At 41.4% G+C, this 13559-nt stretch overlaps 1 protein-coding gene across 2 annotated transcripts in view; it reads left to right on the top strand.

Annotated features, from left to right (window-relative positions):
• Positions 1-4663: 4663 nt before the first annotated feature.
• Positions 4664-13559, top strand: part of abcc12 (ATP-binding cassette, sub-family C (CFTR/MRP), member 12) — a 33311-nt gene continuing 24415 nt past the window's right edge. The window contains exons 1-2 of one of the 2 annotated variants that reach the window (XM_084107484.1): positions 4664-4767; positions 6145-6202. The gene's annotated coding sequence lies outside the window, so the exon portion shown is untranslated. Of the gene's footprint in view, positions 4768-5336; positions 5835-6144; positions 6203-13559 lie in introns of those variants that run through there. The other variant, XM_084107483.1, reaches the window with a different exon arrangement.

The following is a 13559-nucleotide window of genomic DNA, read 5'->3' as shown; positions in this document are numbered from 1 at the left end:
GATGAGGTTAGCCATGCTTCTGCCAATGGCCTGAGCCGTGGACTTTGTGGCATGCAGTGGTAAGTCCGTCGCGCTATGCAGGCCTCTGAACGAAGGCTCTGCGGCGCCGTCGACAGAAGAGAGCGTAGCTTAAGCAGAATAACTTGTGCACGCTGAGTAGGGGGCGCGCCACGACTTTGTGAGCTCGGCATGGACTTCCGGAAAGAAGGGTGCTGGTTTGTGACGGGGGGTCTGCTGGCGCCTGGGCAGAAACCATCAATCCAGCCGACTCTTGGTAGGTTCTTCGGGCGAGGCCTACTCGAGCCCGAGGATATGCCACAGCCGCAGTCAAAATGCGGAGCATTTCAGAGTCAGAATTGGTCCCAGTCACAGTGGCACCAGACTAGGAGAGAGGGGCGGGGTCCACCGAGGCCGACCACTCTACTTCCAACGCAGCAATGGAGAGGCTGTCGTCTTGTTCTCCCTCGTCCGATCCGCCGAATGAGACGAGACCCGCCACTCGCTGGGAGGGGCGCTGGTCTGCCTGAGTAAACAGGACCGACAGGACAGGGGGATTGCGAAGAAGAAAACGAGATGCGTCGTGCAGAAGGACTCCACACGAGGTGCAGGGAGAGTGAGGCATTTGCAACAACGCTCACTGCTCACTGAGAAATTTGCTCTTTCGAATAAAGCTGAGTGTCGCGACGGCGAGCACACAGCATCAGAAAGGATATGCGTGTTCGCCGGATGGCCACAGGAGAACAGCCAGGAAGAGATGCGGCTTCTGATGAAGAAGAAGGCGCTAGTCCGCTGTGAAAATGCTCGTTCCAGCTGAAGGGCTTGGTTTTCTGGCGAGGCTTCGAAGAGGCAGAGACGTGAAGGTCGCTGAAAGAGATTAAATCTGATTTTATGGCGAAATTATGGGCTTTTATAGCTACACTCTCAGAAAATAAAGTACATAATTGTACCTTTAGGGGTACAATGGCTTGTCACTGGGGATGTAGCTCACCTAGCTCGTCTGGGCCTTCGGGTCAACTAAGAGAAGAGCAAACTCTGCTCCGTGCAGAGGATCTCTTTTCTCGGTATGGAAATCGACTCGGTCGCCATGTGCGCGCAGCTTACGAGTGAACGCGCGCAGTCACTGCTGACTTGCCTTCGTCAGTTTGAGGGCAAGAGTGCGGTTCCACTGAAACTATTTCAGAGGGTCCTGGGGCATATGGCATCTGCAGCCGCAGTAACGCTGCTCGGTTTGCTTCATATGAGACCGCTTCAGCTTTGGCTTTGCGATCGAGTCCCGAGGTGGGCATGGCAACACGGCATGCTCCGAGTCCCAGTGACTTCGACCTGCCATCAGACCTTCACCGCGTGGACGAACCTCAGTTTTCTACGGGCTGGAGTGCCCATAGGACTAGTTTCCCGGCATGTTGTTGTATCAACAGATGCCTCCACAATGGGCTGGGGCGCCATGTGCAATGGACATGCTGCCGCAGGCTCCTGGACAAGACCCCAGCGCCCTTGGCATGTCAATTGCCTCGAGTTGCAGGCTGTACGTCTTGCCCTGCACCGCTTCTGTGCGTTGCTCAGGGGTCAGCACGTATTAGTCCGATCAGACAATACCACGACAGTAGCGTACATCAACCGACAAGGTGGTCTACGCTCCCGCCGTATGTCGCAACTCGCCCGCCACCTCCTCATATGGAGTCAGAAGCATCTGAGGTCGCTTCGAGCCATTTATATCCCGGGAGACCTGAACCGTGCAGCCGATCTGTCTCGGTTTCGGCCTCTTGCTGGAGAATGGAGACTCCATCCCCAGTCGGTTCAGCTGATTTGGGATCAGTTCGGGGACGCACAGGTAGGTCTGTTTGCCTCCCACGACTCGTCCCACTGTTTTATTCTCTGACTGAGGACACGCTCGGCACGGATGCACTGGCGCACAGCTGGCCGCGGGGCCTCTGCAAGTATGTGTTTCCCCCAGTGAGCCTTCTTACGCAGACTTTGCGCAAGATCAGGGAGGATGAGGAGCAGGTAATTTTGGTTGCCCCGTATTGGCACAACCGCACCTGGTTCCCAGAACTAGTACTCCTCACGACAGCACCTCCCTGGCCAATTCCTCTGAGAAAGAACCTGCTTTCTCAGGGATGGGGCACCCTATGGCACTCTCGTCCCGATCTTTGGAACCTCCATGTGTGGTTCGTGGACGGGACAAGGCAGGTTTGAGTACCCTACCACCAGCGGTGGTGGCTACCATCACTTCCGCTAGAGCATCGTCCACGCGACATGCCTATACGTTGAAGTGGAACCTCTTCGTCAACTGGTGTTCTTTTAAACTTCAGGAACCCACGAAAGGCCCGATCAGTGTCGTGCTTTCCTTCCTGCAAGAAGGGTTGGAGCGAAGGCCGTCTCCCTCCATCTGAAAGTGTATGTTGCCGCCATTGCCGCACATCACGACGCAGTTGAAGGTAAGTCCATTGGAAAGCACGACCTGATCATCAGGTTCCTGAGAGGAGCGAGGAGACTGAATCCTCCTCGCCCTCCTCTCGTTCCCTCTTGGGACCTCTCAGTGGTTTTAACTGCCCTGCAGAGTGCTCCCTTTGAGCCTCTGCAATCAGTGGAGCTTAAGTTCCTGTCAATGAAGACAGCGCTCCTGGTTGCATTGGCCTCCATCAAGAGGGTAGGGGACCTGCAGGCATTTTCGGTTGACGAAGCGTGCCTGGAATTCGGACCGGCTAACTCTCACGTGATCCTGAGACCCCGGCCTGGATATGTGCCCAAGGTTCCCACCACGCCCTTTCGAGACCAGGTGGTGAACCTGCAAGCGCTGCCCTCGGAGGAGGCAGACCCAGCCTTGGCACTGCTCTGTCCAGTACGCGCCCTCCGTGCTTACGTAGACAGAACGCAGTGTTTCAGGACTTCAGACCAGCTCTTTGTCTGTCATGGTGGGAAGATGAAGGGAAAGGCTCTCTCCAAGCAAAGGTTGTCTCACTGGATAGTGGACGCCATTGCTTTGGCTCACCAGCAGCAAGGTCGACCATGGCCCCTTGGTGTGACGGCCCACTCCACCCGGAGTGTGGCATCCTCTTGGGCTCTAGCGCATGGCGCCTCGCTAACAGACATCTGTAGAGCTGGAGGCTGGGCGACACCTAACACATTTGCGAGATTTTACAATCTCCGAGTGGAGCCAGTTTCTTCTCATGTACTCGCTTCAACTAGCCGGTACTAGATTCCGCTCAGGTGTCTTTGCTTGCTCGCCATTCCTCTCCACGGACGGGATACATGCAATATTCTCCTCAGGTGAGCCTCTCCGCAGGCCCTGAGTTCCTCCAGCACTGTTGACGTCAATGCCAGAGTTATGCCACCGGCAGCTTTCACGCTCTGGGCGACCCCCACGTGTATATTCCACTGTAGGCCTTTCTGAGCATGTGTATTTCCCTCGGCAAGCCACCTTGCCACCCCTGGGGTTGAAATATTCCACCTGCGGCTGGACACCCCAGTGATTCTCCATATGCAGCCCCCTGGGGTCATGTGTATTCCAAGTCCCCCCCTTCGCACTGGGCATAATTGCATATTTCCACTGAGATATGCTTCCCAGTGTACCTTGGTACCTTGGCATAATTCCAGCAGCCATTAAAAACTGTCCCTTTCATGTTAATGTTTTTTTTCCATTATTTACATGTTTAAATATTCTGAGAATGCATAGTTTAGTTCTAATGTTTAATGTTTAAACTGCAATAAATGCATTAAAACGTTTTTTTTTTTTTTTTTCAGCCATATTGTTTATGCCAAAACAGTGATGTTTACAACTTGTTATACAGCAGAAATGGATTCAGCACCTAAAAATCATATAGAAACAACACTTGAAGTACTTTTCCTCAAAAATGCCTACCGCATCTTATCCAGGGCTATTTATCTATTTTAGGACTCGACTATTCAGTACATATGCACCCCTAAATATGCACCCCTAAAAGGTGCATATCTTCTGGCTGCTACAAAGATTACCACAACCTTTATCTATCAATTTATAACTTTATGGTCTTATTAATCATAATTTCATTTCACGGATACAGCTAGCCTACATCAGTCTGAATCCTACATCAGTTAATACAGTATTATATTGAAGAGTAGGCTATATTCTATTCTATTTCTAGATCGCTTTGTCTGCATTTCATATATGCCCGGCCCATCTGTACGTTATTGTTGTCTGTCTGTATGTTGTCCTGCACTATTTTTGCCTTCTGTCACCTGCAGCCTTGTAATAAGAATTTCAATGCCCAGCGTAACAAAATAAACTACTTGAACTTAAATATATTTATATGATGTAGGCTACAGTAGTACAAATATACAGTATTTACACACCATGTACAGCAGTTTTAATTATTTTGGCTTCTTCTTTGGATTGATAATAGCTATCTGAAACATATATTTAAGTTAATCAAGCACTAATCAAAGTATGGAGTGGAAAAGAGGTGAGAGACAGTTCTTGACACTAGAACTCGTAGGGCAGTTTTTATTTTGAGACTGATTTATCATGTTCTGTCATATGACTCCCGGCTGAAGAAAAACAGAAAGAGCGAGTGAGAGTTTCACATGGTTTGGTCAGTAGACACAGAGCTGTTGTTGTGGAAAAGTATGCATCACTGAGCAAACTCCAAAGCTTGTGTCTCTGAAACACTTGTTTCAAGAATCAGGAGACAAACATACTGTATCAAGAGTAAGCCACAAAAGTAAGGAGGAAATTCCTTTTTACTGTGTTCTTTGCATAGCAAAATGAGAAGTTTTAAGTCATGCAAGGTATTTTCTGTTAAATTTTTTCTCTTTGAAATATGGTCTGTTCTTGGCTTAAAAAAAATATTTTGTTTAACTTTATATCAATTTGACGATGTTATACTAATAATGTTTAATGATGAGTTAAATACTTTGTTTTGGAAGTTTAACATGTATAGTACCCTATATTAATATTTACATTTTAATATTCAGAAGAATTAAGAAAATGTTTTTTCTGTTTATATGAAGCCTTAAATTAATATATGTATGCCTATAATACACACACACACACACACACACACACACACACACACACACACACACACACACCTATGCTATGGACTGCCCAGTCAAACAGCATCTTTGTATGAAAGCGCCTTATAAGGAATCTGGTTTCAGACAGGCACCCACGGTGTAAAATGTTGTCTAATCATTTAGAACAAATTGTGATTTTTAGTCATAAACAAGCAAATATATGTTGGCCACCATGCTTTTTTTCTGGACATTTCTAAAAATAATTTACTTAGGCATTGAAGGATGCCTCAAAACGATAAAATAAAGTCATTTTAGACAGGATGTCAAGGAGACAGGATGTTACGCAAATACTGTATGGGATTATTGTGTACATGCTTTGATGTCTACCGGAGCCTATGCTGTTTTGTTTCCCACTTTTTTTCCATTTATGTACTGCTAAGTTGTAACAGTTCCTCATTTTGGAAAATATTCATTCCAATTTGCACTTCTAGGTTCTTGGTTTAGTTAAAGGTTCAGTCAACTTTTTTATATAACTTTCATTTGGTCACGGTCATTTAATCCTATCTGATTCGCGGATGCTGTTATTTTGAATCGGTGCTAATCAGTGAATCTTTCGAACGTATTCGCAAAAGGAACCGACCCAACCTTTAGATTTTCCGTTTGAAGGAGAATTTGAGTTAAATTAAATACTTAAGAGCTCTCTGAATCAAACTCTAGCCTACCGATCTCGAATGAACTGAAAATCGCTGTTTGATGAATAACATGGCAAAAACGAATGACATGATGATGCCGACAACGCTTGCGCATGAGATTCGTTGGCGAATCGTATAACAGAAAAGGTAATCAGTGATGAACAAACATGCACAACATAATTTGTTTTTGTAGTGCAATAATAAACAACAGAAGTTTAATAATAAAAAAAAACCATGAGCAATCATTTATAATTAAAATAAGAAATGTATAAAAAATATTGATATGCTACTTTATAGGCTATATATAAATGCTATTGGTATTAAGCATGCTGCTAAAGCATCACTTATCTACATGAGTGAATGTTGGTGATTATTGATACCAAGTTATGTACTATACTTAGAGCTTAATGGTCTGAATACTTAAACTGAATTTGTTTTTATTTTGCTTCTGCTACAGTTTCCCATGTTCAGTCTGGACAGAGATGCTCCCTGTTGTGCTCCAGTTCAATACGAAGGTAATCAGCTACACAAAATTATTCAGAACTTGTGAATGTGTTGATGAACGTCACCATGAAATCCATTTAGAAACTAGATACAAAAGTTAGTCAAGACCAACTTTGATGTTGGCTTGAGAAAGCCTAGCCTGAAAGTTTAAAAAAAAGTTGTAATAGCTGAAACAGTTTGAATGTTTTGAAAGTAGAACGTTTTTTGGGTGGTTGCTAGGGTGTTGCCGCGGTATTCTGGATGGTTACTATGGTGTTGCTTGATAGTTGCTAGGCAGTTGCTAGGTGTTTGTGTGGTTGCTATGGCATTGCTATGTGGTTGATAGGTGTCAGTTGCTAGGGATTTTCTATGGTATCAGTACACTGCCCAAGTCAATAGAGGCCAACCTAAGTTACTACAATGTTCTGGTGCTAAGAAATGACATTGCATGTTCCTATACGGTTGCTAGGGTTATATGGATGGTTGCTATGGTGAGCTAAGGACTCATCAGGGTTAAACTTATAGACTGGTTGCCCACCCTCATCAATAGAGCCAACCCTCACAGGGTTTTTCCTGGGTCAAAATTGGTCTTCGGTGGTGGCTCACCGACATGGTCATCCACACACAGCAAAGAGTACCCTAGTACCCACATGATCCGCAAGCCCAATATTGACAATACATGTTAAATTTAAAATAAATACAAAGAAACAGTTTGTGATTTTTTTTCTTATCCTATTTATTCATGAAAAAACTATCACTGTCAGGCTAGATAGTAAAAGAAAGCGATTACAACTTATTTTATATCTATACCTTGATGTTTGTTTCTTTTGTTCCTTGTTGTTAATATTTGGTTGTTCATTCTTTTTATTTTATTTTTTTGGGGGGCCATCATTTTCTTCCAGACTGTGGCTGATAATTATTCAATTTTAAACCTCTTCCAAATTATATATAGACTATGCAATTATCAGACACAGATATTACCTGTCACTCTCACTGTCATCCTTTCTTGCCCTCTTTGCAAAAAAAGCTGTGATTTTTCCACGACTGGCTTTCATTGTTTTGAAAGATGGTGGGCGATATGGCAAAAATATCATATAAAGATTTTTTTCAGGAAAATCACGATTCACGATTTTATCACGATTCTTTTTATGTTGGTTTTACTATTTTGTGACTTAGCATTACAGCCAAACTAATGTCCATATTTTAAAAACAAAGCCTTAGGTAACAAAATATAAAAATAAAAAAAAGGCAGACAGGGGCAAAGATAAAAATATTTGTCATTATTTTCTTTGTTATTAAATATTAAGATCAAAGATACACATTACACATACACAACTTAATATACAAATTAAATAAACAGTGCTTTGTTTTCAGCTATAGGTGTATTTAACAGTAGCATTGAAGAAAGTAATTAAATGAACAAATATGAAAATAAAACAAAACATAGACTTCACTGTATAAATTAAACATTGATACTTATTAAAGCTACTATTAAAGTTATCAGTCAAGAGCATTGAGTGATTTTCTCTTTGCATTTTGTTGTCTTATTAACATTAAAGGGATAGTTCTCCTAAAAATTCAAATTATCATAATTTACTCTCTCAAGTTGTTTTAAACTCGAATAAGTTTCTTTCTTCTGTTGAAAATAAAAGTTATTTGGAAGATTGTGGGTGACCAAACAGTTGATGTACCCCAGTGACTTCCATAGTATATTCTCCTGTAGGATGGTATCGAAGTCAATGGGGACTAGCTACTTTTTGGATAGCCACATTTTTCAAAATATTAATATTAGAAAAATATTAGAAAATATTAGAAGGAAATTAATAGAGGATTGGAACAACATTAGAGTGCGTAAATGATGAGATAATTTTAATTTTTGGGTGAACTATCCCTTTAAGGACAAGCGGCAGCGTGTTTACTATAACTACTGTCTCTTTAAGAGTTGCGCGCGACGCGTCTAATATACACGCATTTGACAAGCAGATTTTCTCTCAATTTTCTCAAGTTTGCTTTCACTTTAGACATAACCGACTTTATGTAAACCTTGTGTGTAGTATAAGCACAATAAGACTCGAAAGATAACTTAGTCCAGTATCCAGGCGCTGGTAGACAGGCTTTAGTGCATGTGAGCTTCACATACGCGCTGAGAAACGCACACGTTAGAACAGCGCATCAGCACGCGAATTAAATGTTTAACCGACAAGGCATTAAAGCACATGCAAATTATGAACTGCAGTGTCCCGTTCCGTTGTTAACATTTTATGTGAATATACGTCGCGTTGTTGGGACAGAGGCGCCAGAACAGATATAATGCTCGATTCTACGATATTTTTTCAAAAGCAGTGTAGACATTTTAATCGTCCACGATCAAAAATCGTCATATCGCACACCCCTAAACCACTTCAAACTGGATAGATTTATTTATTTATTTTTGCGTTTATTTAAAGTTATGTCAGCTGCATGTGCGGAATGCCTGTCACATAATGTTGTAAGAGAAGATAAGGCAACTTTTTTTTTACTGCAATTCACACACAGCGCTAATTCAGCAAAAATATTCTCCGAGTGCACCACGTGAAACATGGATTCGGTCTTCCGACCTTTAGGATCAGTTGATTTTGATGCGAGGGAGAGAGCAAAGACAGAACTGAAGACGGAGAGTGCGCGCGCGGGGGTGGGGCGCTGTGATCGTTCTCTCCGTCACTCCGCTTCACTCACAAAACCCAATTACAGATCAAATAAGGCTTTGGCGGGACAAAAAATCGTTTTGGCGGCCGCCAAAAAAATTTCAATGTAGGAAAAACCCTGCCTCATAAATTTACAATGTTCTGGTGCTGAAATATGGCTTATTCATGCTGCCACACGGTTGCTAGGTTCCTCTAAATGGTTGCTAATGTGCAGCTAGACAGTTACCATGGTGATACTAATAGACTAGGGCTGGGTTTGCCGAAACCTCCTTAACGCTACGTCGTTCTTAAGTTACACCTTAAGCTATCGTTAATACGTGTTTCCCGAAACGTTCTTAGTTAAAGCTACACTGTGTAGGATTTTCTCCCATCTAGCAGTGAAATTGTTTATGACTACCAACTGAATATTACTTTCTAGCCCCTCCCATTCCGAGGGCTTTTTAACTCCTATGGTGGCCGTATATTTCAAATCTGCCGGCAGTTGCGACTGGGGGACAGATTTTTCCCCCTCGCATTCGTCACGGTGCCACTGAGTGTAAAAACGCGAAAGGCGAAGCTTGAATTTCCAGATATGTCCCTCTTTGGCTAATGTATTTTCAAGATGGAGTCGCAACATGGCTGTTGCCATTCGAGCGACTCGCTCGTATGTATTCTAAATGGCAGATTCTAAGCTTACGAGAATACTTGATTAGTTGGTAGAAGTAATTACACATTAATGAGCACATATCATTTTGAAAGAACAAAGTGTTTTTTGCTAAGAATCAACTTAAAAAATTACACAGTGTAGCTTTAAGTATACCTTCTGTAAGTCATACGTTCGTAAGGTTGGTCTGGACCACTCTTAGCTTTACCTTATCACTGTTGTAGGTCTATACGAATATAATTCTGAAGTTTTAATACACCCAGACACTATTCAATTAGGCTAATTCAAGTGTTTCCATGCAAAGAATAAAATTGTCATTACACTGATTGTTGTTAGATTTTTAATTATATTATTATACAATATTATTAATTTAATTAAAGAGCGCTTTTAAAGGCCAGTGAAAGCATAGGCTACTGTCAGTTAAGTCCTATTCGGACACTAATATTGTTTCTCATGGGCTCGTACGGTATTTTAAACATTTACAGGGGTAAGTCGGTGATTTTTAGTGCCGTCCGAATCCATAATATCAGTGTTTTTTCTCACCCAACCCGTGTAAAAATACCTGGCCAAATTAGTAGGCCTACCTACTGTTTTTTGACAAACAGGTCGTGTGGTTCCACATCTCTGAGTTTACAAGAAGAGATTCAAAATCCACTGTTTAAATCCTTTTTGATCACTGCCGAGCACCGTACGTAAGATGTACACTTTTATTACTGAAATGCTGGAAGGTATTTACAAGAACAATATTTCATCGCAGCTCCACCTCAGTGAACACAAATGGGAAAGAGAAGAAAGCAGATAAAAATTTGAAATGGTTATTATGGCAGCAATATATGATACAATTTAAAAATATGTAGGCTAGGCTATTATAGGCTATTATAGTTTGGATTATTTTTTAGAATATCCCATGAAAATAAATGCAATTTCAACTATTTCTGAAGTGCTTCTTTTATAAAGAACACCGCTTTCTCACATAAACAGCCCCTGCACGAGAGAATAATTTATTCTCGAGCCATCGATATCAACCAATTCAGCACCATCCCCACGGACAGCACCGGGTAACGTCGCACGTAAGAAGGTATATCTTAAGCAGCTTTCTAAGGTATGGTTCGGGGAACACGCCTAGAAATGGTATACCAGTTAATTTATACCTTAAGAGTCTTCGTAGCGCGCTAAGAGACAACGTTATCGGGAAACCCAGCCTAGAACTAGATGTTTGACCAGATCAAAAGAGCTAAACTCTGGGTTTCTGTGATGTTCTGTTGCTAATATATTTAAAGACTACTTGCCAGTCCAAAGAGGCCACTCACTTGTCTCTACGATGTTCTGATTCACAGATATCCCTCCCACTTTTTTTTCAATGGAATCTATGGGGTGGTTGCTAGGGTGCTGTAACTGGTTGCTAGGGCAACATTCTAATCCGGAGATATGATCACAAAGTTCTGTCCAACGTTAAATCAATGGGATTTATCCCATCGTATGCCCAATCAATTTAAAAGTCATAGCACACATCTCCTCAATAAGCCGTACAATTTGATACCTCATTCATGGTTAAGTGGCCACTAAGGTTTTGCTTCCCTTAGGAAAAAGAAATATACTTTTTTCTTCTTTTTTTTTATAAGTTCATTTTATGAAGTATACTTAAGTAATGTTCAAGTATATTTTTAAGTATACTTATGTAGTAAGTATACTAATATCAATGTGTACTTGTAGTAAACTTGTAAGTGTACTATTTCAATACTGCTTGGGACTAAATTGGCCCACTTTTAGTATATAAAAGTATATGTTTAAGTGTACTATAAGTGTAACAGTATTAAACATTAAGTACACAACTAGGTTTCTCATTTGTAAATCATCTGTACTACAAGTGAACTTATAAGTATACTAGTAGTTTACTATTTTAATACAAGTAGTAATTTTTTTATGTTTATGTTTATGAAAGTACACACTGAAGTGTACTCCGTAAACTACTAGTTTAGTAGTTTATACGGCAAGTATACTTGTAAGTTTTCAAGTGAATATAACATTATACTTATAGTTTACTATTTATATATTATTTTTGCTCTTGCAGTATACTACTATGTTCAAATGTAGATATAATTTTTTATACTTGAAAAATACCTTTAACTGTACTTTAATTTTAAAAACATTTTATTAGCTTCATGCACCCTTTTTTAATCAACACTTGAATTTCGGTAAGTTTCATAAAGAAAGGCAACATTTTAAACAAAAAAGTTGAGAAAATCACATTTTTGTCAAAGACTTCGCCTTGATCAGATTCAGAACGATGATCAAAACACAGATGGAGTAGATAGAGTCCAACACCCCCAAAGCTTCACAGTCGTTTTCTCTTCATGGGTTACGCTTCATTTCATTTGGTAATATTAAGCAGTTTTGATTTACACGCTGTTTAATGTTTGATGATCACGTTATTTTACATCTGAGTGAGCAATCTTCTATCCCTTTGTTTCAGCTTCTTCTTCTCCTGTGTTTTGATCCAGAGATTCTGTACTAGAAGATGTGTCATATAGCGCCCCCTACCGTATAACAGTGAAAACATGGATAGCTGGAAAATTCAGTCAATGGTGGGGAAAAGAAGAATTAGAGTAAATTCCTATACACTACCAGTGGACTAGCCTACACAAAAAATTCAGATATGCAGAATTAGAAACATATCTGTTTTATATCAATATTCTAATCAATATTTTCAAACAATGTAAGATTCATAAGACTGTATATGAAAAACTATGTAAAAAAAAGTATATTTAATAGGCTACTCGATCAAAAGAGTTAACACAACTACAAGCCAAGTATACTTTGAATACATATAAGTATATATTATACTTTTAAGTATATCTCGATCAAAAGATTGAGTACAAGTACAGGCCAAATATACTTTTCTCTCAGTATAAGTCAAGTACAATTAAGTGTAATTTTAAGTATATTTATGAGAAGTACATAAAGTATATTTTTGAGAAGTATATAAAATGTAGGCTGAAAGTATACTTTCTTATTTTTAGTTTAAAAGAAATTTACTAATAGAACACTTGAATAAACTTCTTTTTCATAAGGGTTGGCAGTTGCAATGCAATCACTAGGGAACTCTAGATGGTTGCTCAGGTGTTCTGGATGGTTGCTAGGAAGTTGCTATGGTACTCTGTGTGATTGCTAAGGTGTTGCTAGGGTATTTCTGGGTGGTTTCTTGGCAGTAGTTATGTGGTTGCTAGGGTACTCTGGATGGTTACTAGGCTGTTGCTAAGGTGTTCTGGGTGGTTGCTATGCAGTTTGCTTGGGTAATCTGGGTGACTGCTACACAGTTGCTGGGAAGTTCTGGGTGGTAGCTAGGCAGTTGCTAGGGTGTTGTTAGGTGTCATAGATGGTTACTATGGAGTTGCTATAGAGTTTTTATGGTAACAGTACACTGCCCCAAGTCAACAGAGGCCAACCCCAAGTTATTACAATGTTCTCTGAAGCGAGAGAAAGCCTAGCTACGTTCTACACCGAGGACTGCTTACCAAGGAGTTTAGAAAGGAACCTGACCACTCGATACTGCTATCCAGGTGGAGCTCTGGGAAACCGAGGCCTCAGCAGGATGACTCTCTAAAGCGAGGGAAGACCTAGGAATGCCCACCTTGAAGACAGTTAACCAGGGAGTCTAAAAAAGAGCCTACAGCCCAGTCCACTGCCTCCACGGAGCTCTCAGAGCGGGGGCTTCAGCATAACGACCCTCTATAGCGAGAGCAAACTTAACTACGCTCAATACTAAGGACTGCTTATGAAGGAGGCTCACAGAAGCCTGACAACTTGATACTGCTATCCAAGTGGAGCTCTGGGAAACGGAGGCCTCAGCAGGATGACTGTCTAGAGGAGGCCTAACATCACTCCACCTTAAAGACCATTCCACCAAGGAGGCTCACAGAGAACCATACCACTCAATGTCACTGTCTATAGCGGAATGATGCTGAAGTCAGAACGAGCTCATTACAGGGAGCGGAGGACCTTGCCCATAACCGAGAAGGTTCTACTCCATGCTCATCCTAAATGACAAATGGGAGCTAACAG

The sequence above is a fragment of the Abramis brama genome (assembly GCF_963993115.1).
Source record: "Abramis brama genome assembly, chromosome: 3".
NCBI classification, from domain to species: domain Eukaryota; kingdom Metazoa; phylum Chordata; class Actinopteri; order Cypriniformes; family Leuciscidae; genus Abramis; species Abramis brama.
This window is presented reverse-complemented; position numbering and strand designations above follow the sequence as displayed.